This window comes from Rhagoletis zephyria, unplaced genomic scaffold (assembly GCF_001687245.7).
Source record: "Rhagoletis zephyria isolate East Lansing unplaced genomic scaffold, Rhagoletis_zephyria_1.1 Rzeph_scaffold_01098, whole genome shotgun sequence".
Taxonomy (NCBI): domain Eukaryota; kingdom Metazoa; phylum Arthropoda; class Insecta; order Diptera; family Tephritidae; genus Rhagoletis; species Rhagoletis zephyria.
Window position 1 is genome coordinate 46,995 of NW_016158182.1, and position 12,250 is coordinate 59,244.

General features: G+C 28.5%; 1 protein-coding gene across 1 annotated transcript in view; it reads right to left on the minus strand.

The window, feature by feature from the left end:
* The window catches only part of LOC108362782 (uncharacterized), a 30,073-nt gene extending 18,133 nt beyond the window's left edge, over positions 1 to 11,940 (minus strand). Inside the window, exon 1 of the mRNA XM_017615927.1 lies at positions 11,012 to 11,940. The gene's annotated coding sequence lies outside the window, so the exon portion shown is untranslated. The remainder of the gene's footprint in view (positions 1 to 11,011) is intronic.
* Positions 11,941 to 12,250: the final 310 nt, after the last annotated feature.

Here is a 12,250-nt window from a genome sequence, read left to right on the forward strand (position 1 = left end):
TCGCAAACTTTAGAATTTTTAGTACGCTTCTTTTATAAGCATTATCCCATCTCCACACGTGGTAAAAAGAAAAATATTAACAGTTTGCAAAAAGTTAATAGTTTCATAAGCAAAATTACAGCTTTTGAACAATAAAAGAACCGTACTAAATATTTTATTTATTAACTCACCGTTGTACCATAGCTTTTCTTACAAACTTTTGTCTGAATGTGTCTTTTAATAATGCTACATATTTGCTTAATCAAAACTTAACTTGCACATACGTACACCGTGACTCAAACAAGTGTTCACATGTTGATATTTTTTAATATTCACAATGTTTTTCAAGTGAACAGTTTTTGGTTATTATTATTTTTTTTATATTATTAAATTTTAATCGGCTAAATATCACTATTTTTTTAACAATTTTTATTGCTGACGGTTTTTGAGATTTTTGGTTTTATAGCAAGTACAAATCAAAGAAACTGACTTTGATTTTTTGAAATTTTGTTTGCGAACGGTCTTGCGCATTATATTCCATAACTAACTCATGTTTATACATATGGATAAAAGTGGAAAAATCCGTCAGCAAAAAAAAATATTAAAAATAATCGTGATTTTTTAGACGATTAAAATTTGCCCTTTATTATATTAAAAGTTGATGAGCTATAAAACTGCATATCCAAAAATGTTCTAGCTATTAAGATTAAAAAGTTCGAAACTTTGATGAAAACGTTTTGAATTTTGTATAAAGCTTGAAACTTTGACTTATATACAAACATACACCCCGTGTCATGGTTATTAGCGCACTACATATTCACAATTTTGAACCATTTATATTTTTGTTATTTAATTTTAGTTATTTTTTTAATAAAAATATAGTTTTAGTAAAAACAAAAGCCGTATAAATCCAGGTTTCTTACCTAATACAGTATTTAAAATAATTCAACTTAAAAATTGAAAGCCTTTAATTAGATTTTTAGAAAAATGTAGAGGATGCAGGATTGCAGCCCATTCAATTTTATTAAGTGTGCCAGTGCAAGTTTGAAGCGGCTGGGGCTTTCCGTTGATTTTTGGCTATTCTTTTGGTTGAAGATGTCGCTCATTTTGTTCCGCATAAAAAAACTCGCACATACTTTGCATGGAAAAAGTTCACTACACTGCCAGCAAAAAAATTACCAAAAATCAACAGTAAGCCCTAGCCACTTCAAACTTGCACTTTATTATACTAAAACTGAATGGGCTGTAAAGCTACATACTCAACATTTTTCTTAAAAATCTAATTAAAGGCTCGAATTTTTTAAGAAAGTATGTTGATTTTTTTAAATATTGCATTAGGTTAGAAACATGGATTTATACGATTTTTATTGAAGAATAAATTTTATCTTTATAAAACACAACTTAAATAAAAATATAATTGGTGCAAACTAGTCAATTTTTTAGTGCATTTATAGTTATGACACGCGGTGTATATGTTTGGTTTTGTTAAAGCATGAACAATATAAAAAAATAACAAATTTTGACTTAAAAAACATTGTCAATTTTAAAAGAAAATCAACATATGAACACTTGTTTGAGTAACTGCAAACATTTGGAATAAAATTTAATGAAATAATTGAAAAATACTTTATACTAAACTAAATACCAGTGCTGGTATCACTACTTCAATGTTATTATTATACTTTTTCATATGTTTCATTCAAAAATATAATAAATGCATTTTTTCTTGCATATGTATGTTTATACAAAATATGTAGGTATGTATAAATAAATGTTAATAAACACTGGTTTTTAATAAAATGTAATATACGACTTATTATTATTGTACGTATAAAACGCCTGGGAGAATATATGTATGTGTAGGTATAAAATTAAACACCAAAAGGGTAATTTGGTGGAGGTTTACACATTCATTGTTTTCGCTTAAAACATCAAATGCCTAAGTTTACACATTTCTTGTGAACACAGAATGTTTAAAATTGCACTTAAAATTTTACACATTAAATGTTTAGAATTTAGACATTTGATGTTTAAATTTAAACAGTCAAATACACATCTAAAGTTTAATTTAACACGGTGTGTAAATTTACACGCATTAGGAGAGGAAACTGGTTACCTATCTTAATATGCGTAAATTTAAACAAAAAATTTTTAGAGTGTAATTTTAGACAAAACAATACTAACTTCAGTATGTACAGTAATAACAGTAATAACGGCAGACACAATAACAGTGTTAGGGGAAACAGTAATAATTTTAATTCCAATCGGAATTCAAATAATAGAAATCGAAACAACAATGCCAATAATAATAATAGACGTCCAAATTCACGCAATAATGCTAATATGCGCGCTTTAAACGCACACGCCTCTCAGGAGCGAACACTGAGGGCGGAGGAATTGGACATTTAAATAAATCTTTTTCAACAAAGGGCATTTATTGCTTAAGTTTGTATTACTCCGACTTTATCGAATTGAAAATTAATGGGTCAAACAAATTTTGTACGTTTTTAGTCAACACGCAAGCCGACATTTCTCTAATAAAAAAAATCTAGCATTGATAAACATTTTTCTATAAATACGAATGACATAATTAACATTGCCGGTGTCACTTACAATACTGTTTCTATATACTAATGTGAATATAAATTGTTGCTTATGAAAATATTAAAGACAAACCGAAAGCAGATATGTAGCTTCAGAAAATTACCCACAAAAAAAATAAAAACAGGTAAATGAACGAGTATTTGAAAACTTTCTTTGGTGGTAAACAAGTAGCCATAACACACTCCAATTCTTGAATTATGTGCGTCCATATGTACATAGATATGTAAACAATCATTGATAAACATTTATTCTAGTACTTTGCTAAAATAGTGAAGTTTTTAGCGAAAACTAATGCGTATCCATAAATATTTTATTTTATTTTATCTGTTGCATTTTGAAAAAAGGTTTGAAACATTGTTAAAAAACAATCAGAACTTTTTATGGTTGTGCTAAAGTGTTAACCTATGCCTTTTACGAGCAATAAAATTTTCAATGCGCAACAATTCGCACTGTCGAAAAATTGGAATGAAATTTTGCAAACAAAAAAAAAATGTACTTTTACAAAAAACGTAATGAAATTGCGGTGTGCGCAAGGGTGGGTGAGCGGTTTCGGGTAAAAGGATAGAGTTGAAATCGAATTTTTCGATTTTCGTATTTGTTAACTAATTTTTTGTCTTTGGTTTTATTTAAGATTGTTCATACATATGTACATATAAGTTTGTTTTTTTCATTTCTACGATTTCATTATACATTTTTTGTTTTATTTCATAGTTCTTATTTAATTTAGTTTTCCTGTATTTTTTTCAATTTCCTTTGATTATTCTTTCTTATCTATTTTTACGTGACTTGTTATTTTATTTTATTTAATCTCATTTTATTTTGATTATTGTATTGGGTCATATGAAAACTCTCCGAAAATTTTTGAAAAAATTTCTTTATTGAAAATCAATTTTAATCAAGTACATATATTGGCCATTATTATCTATGGATTATTATAGATCGTTTTGCCACATTGTAGTAGTTCATAATGGACAATTAGATTCCAATCGCATCAAACGCTCAACATAACCTCTTTTGCCGTTAATCCAGGCTTTGAAATCGTTTGTGATGGGGTGATCCAATTTCGAATTTATCTGCGTTCATTCATGCGGCACCCAAACACCGAGATGCTTTGATTCAATTTTAAATAAATTCGCTGTAGTATTTACTGATTTATCGAAGATTTCGTATTTATCTAAATTACAGTTAAATGGGATGTAGGCGTGGTTACCCTGCAGGAAATTTAATTAGTTTGAAAGTAATTTATAAACTACTTTATTTTCAATGATAACTAATAGAAATGCTCACTATTTTACCTGCAACGAACTCATTTATTTAACATATTATTTAACATATTAAAATATTTTTAACTACTATAAAATGAATTTGGTTTACACAACTTCAAAGTCCGTATGTTTTGTTTGAATACACTTGTGTTCTGCACTTATGCACTCATATGCTTTTTCATACTTCCAAGACACTAATTGTTTTTTGTTTTTTTTTTTTTGAGTAAAAAGAGGATCAAAATTCGTAACATTTACTCATTGCAATTGATTTAAAAAAATCACTTCTTTCCGTCAGGGTATTGTCAGAATTCAAAAATTTTCAACCGTTTGATATGTTTTACCAGGACCAACAACAACTGTGCCAAGTGTAAGAGAAATTGGGTAAAGTGGCTACCGAGATATACACATATAAAAATTTATAATAATCTTATTTTTTGGCTAAAGATTTGTAAATATAAATTTTGAGCGAAAAAACATCAGTAGTAACTAAAATATCGCTGTTCCGTATTTCTGTAAGCTACCATTATATGAGATGTAGGCGTGTAGGGTTATCGTCCGATTTTGCCCATTTTCAATACCATCCGTTTTACGCTCAAAAGAAGTACCTACACGTACACTGAATTTCGTTCAGATATCTCAATTTTTACTCGAGTTATCGTGCGCACAGGCGGACAGACAGTCAGTCATTGAGTTCTCTGTTCACACTGATCATTTATGTATACATTTGTCTATATCTATCTCCATTGCTTTAGGCTGTTACAAACAACCGTTATGTGAGAAAGTTATAATAAATACCGTTGTGCATACATACATACATACTACGTGAATTGAACACTTAATTATTACGATACAAATTTGCAAGGTAGCGAACACTTCATGGATTTAGCAGGAATTTCTACACATATATATATATATTTGGAGCAGTTTTCAACTAAATAGTTGTATAAATTGTGGCTTCTCTCCACTTCAACAAGTAGCTACTCGACAAGTGCATAACTGCTCCGAACAGCGGTAAGCCACACAATTAACATTTAATAAGGAGTATGCAAGCATGCAACAATTTGTATGTAGTTGTTTCGTTATTAATTGCAGATAGTGGAGAGAGTATGAAAATTTAGTCGAGTACTTTAGATATTCATACATATCTATGTATGCATGCATGTATGTACATTAGACTGCAACACTCCCCATACAAAAAAAAAATCGGTACTGTGTTTCCATTGAAATTATAAAATCTATTATATTTTAAGACGTCCACCAAAATATTTCTGGAAAATATTAAGATTTACGTGAGCTGGACCGATTTGAAAATACCTCCAAAAAATGGAGTTTTTTATGAATAAAAATAGTTTCTTAAAGATTTTTTTGAAAAAATTCCCTCAAATGACAAAACGGTTTAAGCTTAAAAAATTTGCATACAATAATTTTTAAAAAATTTGAATAAAAATATTCTTGAAAAATTTGCATAAAAATATTTTGAAAGAATTTTTAAAAAATTTTGAACGGAATCATAATAATGGGATTTTTGGCGTCGGTGTTTAACTTTTTTCAAAGATTGGTATAAGAAAAGCTTCAATAACTGAACCTAAACTCTTCCGATTTAGGTATCATTGGAAAGGTATTTTTCATCCTTTTTATTTCTTTGCTAATAAACTGATACAAAGGATGAAAGAGAAAGGTAGGATGAACGAACGTCATTCAAAGTTGAATTAAAGAAGTGTTGGTATTTGAAAAATGAATGGGGGCATGAATGACTTTTTTTTTGCAGAGAAATAAAAATAGTTGGAAAATACTGAGATCCCATAAGTTTAAATCAGAATAGTTTTGGCGCAGTTATTCAAGTAATTTTTTTGGTGACGCAGTCTAATGTACGTATGTTATATACCAAAGTATGCAGATACCAGTTTAGACTGAATTAGCTTCGCCTTTGAATGCTATAAGGTTCAAGTTTAAAAAAGAAAAACTGATAACATACATATATTCCAGAGCTTAACTAATTTTTCTTAAAACTTTTATATTTTTTTATAAAACTCTCATAAATTGTTTGTATTTTTTTTTTTTTTTTAGTAAAAATAAATTTTTATGGTCTCTTATTTATATACATACTTATTTATCCTTTTAACAATAACTTCCTTCCTCCAATGTGGCTAACTTAAAAATTCGAAAATTTTGCCTCACCTCAAGTGCAGAACAAGAAAAAACCACATAAAACACCATAAAGCTACTTAATACCGCTAAATTTATGTCTTGTTAACATATGCATTGTATATTTTAAGTAAACGACGGAGCTCAACTGAAACCTTAAAAGCTTCGCCAAACAGTCTATTTTTCATATACGCTTTCATGTTCGCCCACGTAATTACATAAGTTGTCACTCGATTGGCTTAAGGTGGGTTTATTTAGTACTTTGTTATGCTAATTCGCTATAGCAGAGAATAAAATGCAAAATGCAACCACGCTTAAACCAATTTTCTTTAGCTTTAATTTACATATTGTTCTTAAGGGTTTTTTAGCCTTTTTAATTTTATGGCGGTTATGTATATGTATGTATGTATTTTTACCGATGGAAATATTAAAATTATATTTAAGGTGTTTAACATTAAAATTTGCTGTTCATTAGTTTTTGGCATTCATTATTCATTTAGTTGACAAACAGTTTATTGAAAGTAACGTGCTTAATAAGATTTAAAAAAAAAAGTATAACAATTTTTGTTAAGTAAGGTTGGGTTNCACAGTTTATTGAAAGTAACATGCTTACATAATTAAGATTTAAAAAAAAAAGTATAACAATTTTTGTTAAGTAAGGTTGGGTTAGGTGCGGATAGGATAGGACAAGAAAGGGCAATGAGAGATACAATTCTGTAGATTTTAAAAACAATAAAGCTTTTTTGGTTTACAAGGGTGAATAGGTATTGAAAATCGCTTTTAATAAATTTTATATTTTTAATTTAATAAAAGTTTGCAGGAGGAATTTCGATGATGAGGTTGTACATGTATTAGTCTCCGAAAAATAATTTAAAAAAAATGCAAATTTTCAAGGATATTTAAGGACATAATTTTCAAAGGACATTTTCCATACCTATTCGTCCTTGTGTACCAAAAAATTTACTCTGTTATAATTCTACAGAATTTTTTATTTATATGATACCCATATTGTTATCCTACATTTCACTGAAATTTTTAAATAATTTTTTGAAATAATAATATTTTTTAAATTTCAAAGTGCTTTAAAAAAAATTCTGACGTCAGAGAGAAAAACTACGTACGCAGTTTTACTATAATTTACCCATAGTTTCGTGAATATATTCATTTTTTTTCTGTGCAAAATTTACTGTCGCACGGTGTAACTAATTACTTAAAAAAATAATAAAAATAATAATTAATTAATTAATTTTATAATACATGATTATTTCGTTATTTTTTGATTATTTTCAATTTGTCTTGAATTTTTTTAATTACACGATTAATATAATTATTTTCGAATATTTTGGATTTCTACGAAATTCTTGCTGAAAGTATTCATCAATAGCGAAAACAGCTGACGATGTCTGTAAGAAATCATTCCTTATTTGTAAACTACAGTACAAGTATTTACTCGTACAGTGAATTTGGTTTTAGTTATTTAATACAAACTTATAAAAATATGCCTGCAAAACACAGCTTCATCTATTTGGAAAAATAATCATATAATTAGAAATAATCAAATAAGTAAAACAATCAAATAATTAAAAACAATCAAATATTAAAAAAAATTATTAATTTCGATTATTTGATTATTCCTTTGATTATTTTGGATTATTTGGCTATTTTCGAATATTTTTTAATGGCATTTAATCATGATTATTTTTGGTTATTTTTAATTATAATTTATTATTAATTACTTGGTTATCTAGGAAAATTAAAAAAATCATTAAGATTAAAAAATGCAAAAATTTAATGACTACCAATCGTAATGGAATTTAACAGCTCTGATTTAGATATCTAGACAAAGAAAGGATCCTACGTTTTAAGTGGTTTTCGTTTAGTTCTCTGGCTTAATTTCGTTTCTCTGTGGCCATGAAAATCAATTTAATTTTTGCTATTCTACATTTTTTAATCGTATTTTTAGCGTTTTTTACTCCATTTTTTTATTTATTTATATTATTTCACTTTACTTTACTTTACTTTACATTTTCGCCATTAATTTATTTTACCTCAAAAATTTAATNATATTTATATTATTTCACTTTACTTTACATTTTCGCCATTAATTTATTTTACCTCAAAAATTTAATCAAAATCAAACCACCTCTATCACCTGACTGCAAACGCCATTTTTTTAATTTTTTCTACAGAAGTACAGAAAGTAATAATAAAAAACCTCCTCAACCATTATCAGGGTTATCGTACACAATAACCGCAACAAGTTTACCTTCCTCGTTTTCTGTTTCTTTTTTCCGTTTTTATTTTTCTCCACTATCAATCTCTTGTCCCGCTATACATAGATAGGTAACTATTTATATGTATGTAAGTATGTACTATTCGGTCAAAGCTAATTAAAAGTTAAATAATGTACAACTACAAAGACAACAACTTCTTTTAATATACAAAAACAAAAAAGTAACAAAAGTAAACGACGGAAATGAGCAAATGGACACGGATAACTAACTGTTGATTGCTTGTGAGATGAGCTGTGTTAAGTTAGTATACAATTTAGTGGGCTTTATGTACGTATGTATTTAGGTTAGGTGCGTGGATAAAAACATGTAAATAGGTAGAAGGTATTGTGTAGCGCACTCAGGTCAGCAGCTTTTAAAGGTCATGGTAAGCCGTAAACATATTGTTTGACAAAGTGCGGCTTCCTGGTTTTATGTGTAGTAGTAGAAGATTTAAACTTTGAAACAATGCAATGAGTGGGCTTTGGGCGTCAGGTTAATTTGTTGGTAAAGCGATGAGGGTGCTTGTTTAATGGAGAATTTGTAGAAAAGGAAGCGTGCAAAAAATTATGGTAATATGGAAGACTTAAAAGCAATACGGTGGGGGTGGGCGAAAATATTTTGATTGGTAACAGCAGCATTTGCTAAGGAAGAAATGTAGAAAAAAAAACTTGGGTGGTGATTGTATTTCTTTTCGAGCACGGAAAGACAGCCAAATACTTCAAAGCTGCATACTCAAGTAGAATACGTACTTAAATAATCCTGAAAAATAAATAAATAAATACATAACCACGAGAGAGAGGAGCGAGTGAGAGAAAAATGTTTAGGGCTGAATGTGCATAATAAATTTTTAAAGAAATTTTTGTACTTTTTTTGTCGTAAGAGGCGCATAAGAATGCACTTAAATATGAGCTGCATAAAGTTTAATGTTAAATTAATATTAAAAAATGTCTAAAGAAAAGTTTGAATCAGGAAATTTCAGTGAGTAAGAACATGCTTTATTTTGTAATTAAGTAAAATAGTTCAAGAAATTAAATTTGTTTAGTAAAATGTTTGCGTCTAAAAAAATACATTCGCGCACCGAAAATATGTTTACAAAAATGTCTTAGTACGGACGAATTTTCTGAAAAGCAGCAAGGAGTACAATAATTACATATATGATCTTCCTAATACATTTTAAATTGGAAAAGTTTTGAAAGTGGCGAATAAGGAAACTTGAGAAAAAATTTTTTGCCAAGAGAAAATTTTTTTCCGACGCATTTTTATTTTATTTTATTTCTATTATATATTTTATGTTATTTCAATTTGCCGTTTTGCCACGTCATCAATAAAAATTAGCTAGGGATTAGGTGTCTTTTAGGTGTTAATTAGGGCCTCCAAAATTAATTTAGGTGTTCAATTGGTTTCCGAGAAATTCCAGCGACTAAATCTTGACTCCCTGGACACATTCCCTAAGCCGCTTTTCTAGGTTAGCTCGAATAAGCGAGATATTTGCGAAATAGTTTTTTTAATAAATCTTATTACATTAAATTAGCTAAAATTTCCCGGGAGGACAGTGTTATTAATTTTATGATAAATTGTGAGAGTTCGAATAAAATCAAATATTTCAACTCGATGCCATAACGGTAAATATATTTTTCCCAAAAATCATCGCAGTGCTGAAATTGTCGTAAGTTATCACCAACTAAATACATGTGTATTAATTTAAAATTTTCCAATTTTTATAATTTTTTCTACAAAATTCTTTGTATTATAAAATATAAAGTTTTCAAAACTACTGGCCAGCAGCTCTCGAAAGCTGAATGTTTCACATGAATACCACCAAAAAGCGAATTAAATTTTTGATTTTTCCGCATCCGAGTTTAAGGTTAGGTGCTAAATTTTTAAGGTTAGGTTTGACTTTAGGGAGTCGCGGTTGGTCGAAATCCTATCAAATTTTTTATATTTTTTTTTTTTGTTTAAATTTTATTGAATGTCTGTGATCAATTCGAAGAGCTTAAACATATTTTAATAAGGCCAAATTTGCAAACGCCAAACAGGCATACATACATATATATATGTATGTTAAGTACATATGTATTTAATTAACGAAGTTTTAATTTTTGAAAAGTTGCGGCTTGTCGAATGAGAAAATTTGTAAATATGGAGCACACCCGGTTAATTATTTCATTAAATACGTACACAGAATTTTAAAATTTTAATTTGTATAAAAAAAAAAAATCATTTTCATCATATTTCAAAATTTGTACTAAAAACACACAATTTTTATTTTTATATTTTTAACTCATATTCTTATTTCGGAAAAAAAATCAAATTCGAAAAGATCGGCAATCGAAAGATCAATATTTTTTCAGACCTACCTTCAAAAAATTCTATGTAGATATGTATGTATTTCCATTTAGTAATTAAATGTTTAATTTTTTGTACCAAAATCTCTAATCTTAATTTCTGGTTTTTAAACTCTACATTTTTTTAACTTAATTTGAGAAATTTTTTTTTCAACATAAAATTCCATAAAAAAAAATCGGAAACTACATACTTACATATGTATCTTCACCTTAATATTCCGCGAAAATTATTTTTAAAATTCTTCACATCAAAATACGTTTAATTTAAGATTAAAAAAAAATGGTTTTAATAATTTTTTTTATTTTTTGTTTTTATTTAATAATTCCTTATAACTCACTAGTTAAATAACATTGTTCATGTACATAGTATGTACATAGGTATGTATGGAGACGCACTTACCTAGCTTAAAAATTTTGATTTATATGTAAGTTGCGTTTTTTTTTAATTTTATTTTTTTTAATTCAAGTTAAATCTGTGTACTAACTTTTTAGTTCACAATTTTCACTTTTCACACAGCTATCGTCCCGTGCTCAGTAAGTTCACGCAATGCATGTATGTGCATATGTATGTTATTATTTATTTATGCCAACAAGAAAATCCATTTGCATAGTTAACGGTTTGCAACTTTTTCATAGTATTTATGATTATGCGTATGCATCTGGAACGAGCGAATTAATTACAACACGCACCGTTAGCCACCAATCACTTGACAGGGAAAAGCCAAAGCAAAAAATATAAATGCAATTTCAATAAGAACGCCCACTTACAAGTAGTCCTAAATACATATGTATGTATGTAAATATATGTATGCCTGTGGTCGCACCGACTTTACTTGGAAGGGAGAGCCTTTCGCACTGTTTACATTTAAGGAGCTGCAGTGAGAAAAAAGTAAAGAAATCGTTTTTCGACAACACTTTGATTGCAACACGCGGCGAACATTGACACAATTATGGTTTTGTGCCCTGCTCTTTTTTTTTGCCTTTTTCTCCTTTGTCTAACACACTTTGATGCTATTTTTTTATTTTAAATTACTGAATCGCTGCGTTGCCTTCAGCAATGCGTCCGAATTCGCTGTTGGTTACCGAAGAACTGAAACGAATATTTTTCTGCTAAACGAATTTGGCACAAAGCAGGAGCAGCGGCAGCAGTAGGATGCTGTAAATGAGCGCGAAGTTACTCATACGCCGTGTCAGAGAGTTGGAACGGCGTTGCCATTCGATTTGAATTATCAACTTAACTAGAGGCTCAATTAAGTTATCGATAACACGAAAATTGATTGTTAAAAAATACTGAAATAAAAAATTTAAATTGTTTTGAATTAAATATGCAAAAACAGACATGTTATAAAATCTAAGATAAGTAGAAAGATAAAAAAAAACTTCCGTAAGATACAAAAAAAAATCCTGAAATTTAATAGCAAAAGCTTAATGTTATCTTTTGGAAAAACGTCCATGCCGATAACTTTAAAATTCTACTTATGACCAGTTAATAGTAGAGATGGTAGTTTTTAAGTTTTTACTATTTTACGTTTACTAATACTTTTTTGCGTTTAGTTCTAAAGCTAAAAGCTATTGAAATGTAGCTTTTTCATACAGTTATCATTCGAAATAGCAAAGTAATGAGTATTCGCATGGAGGT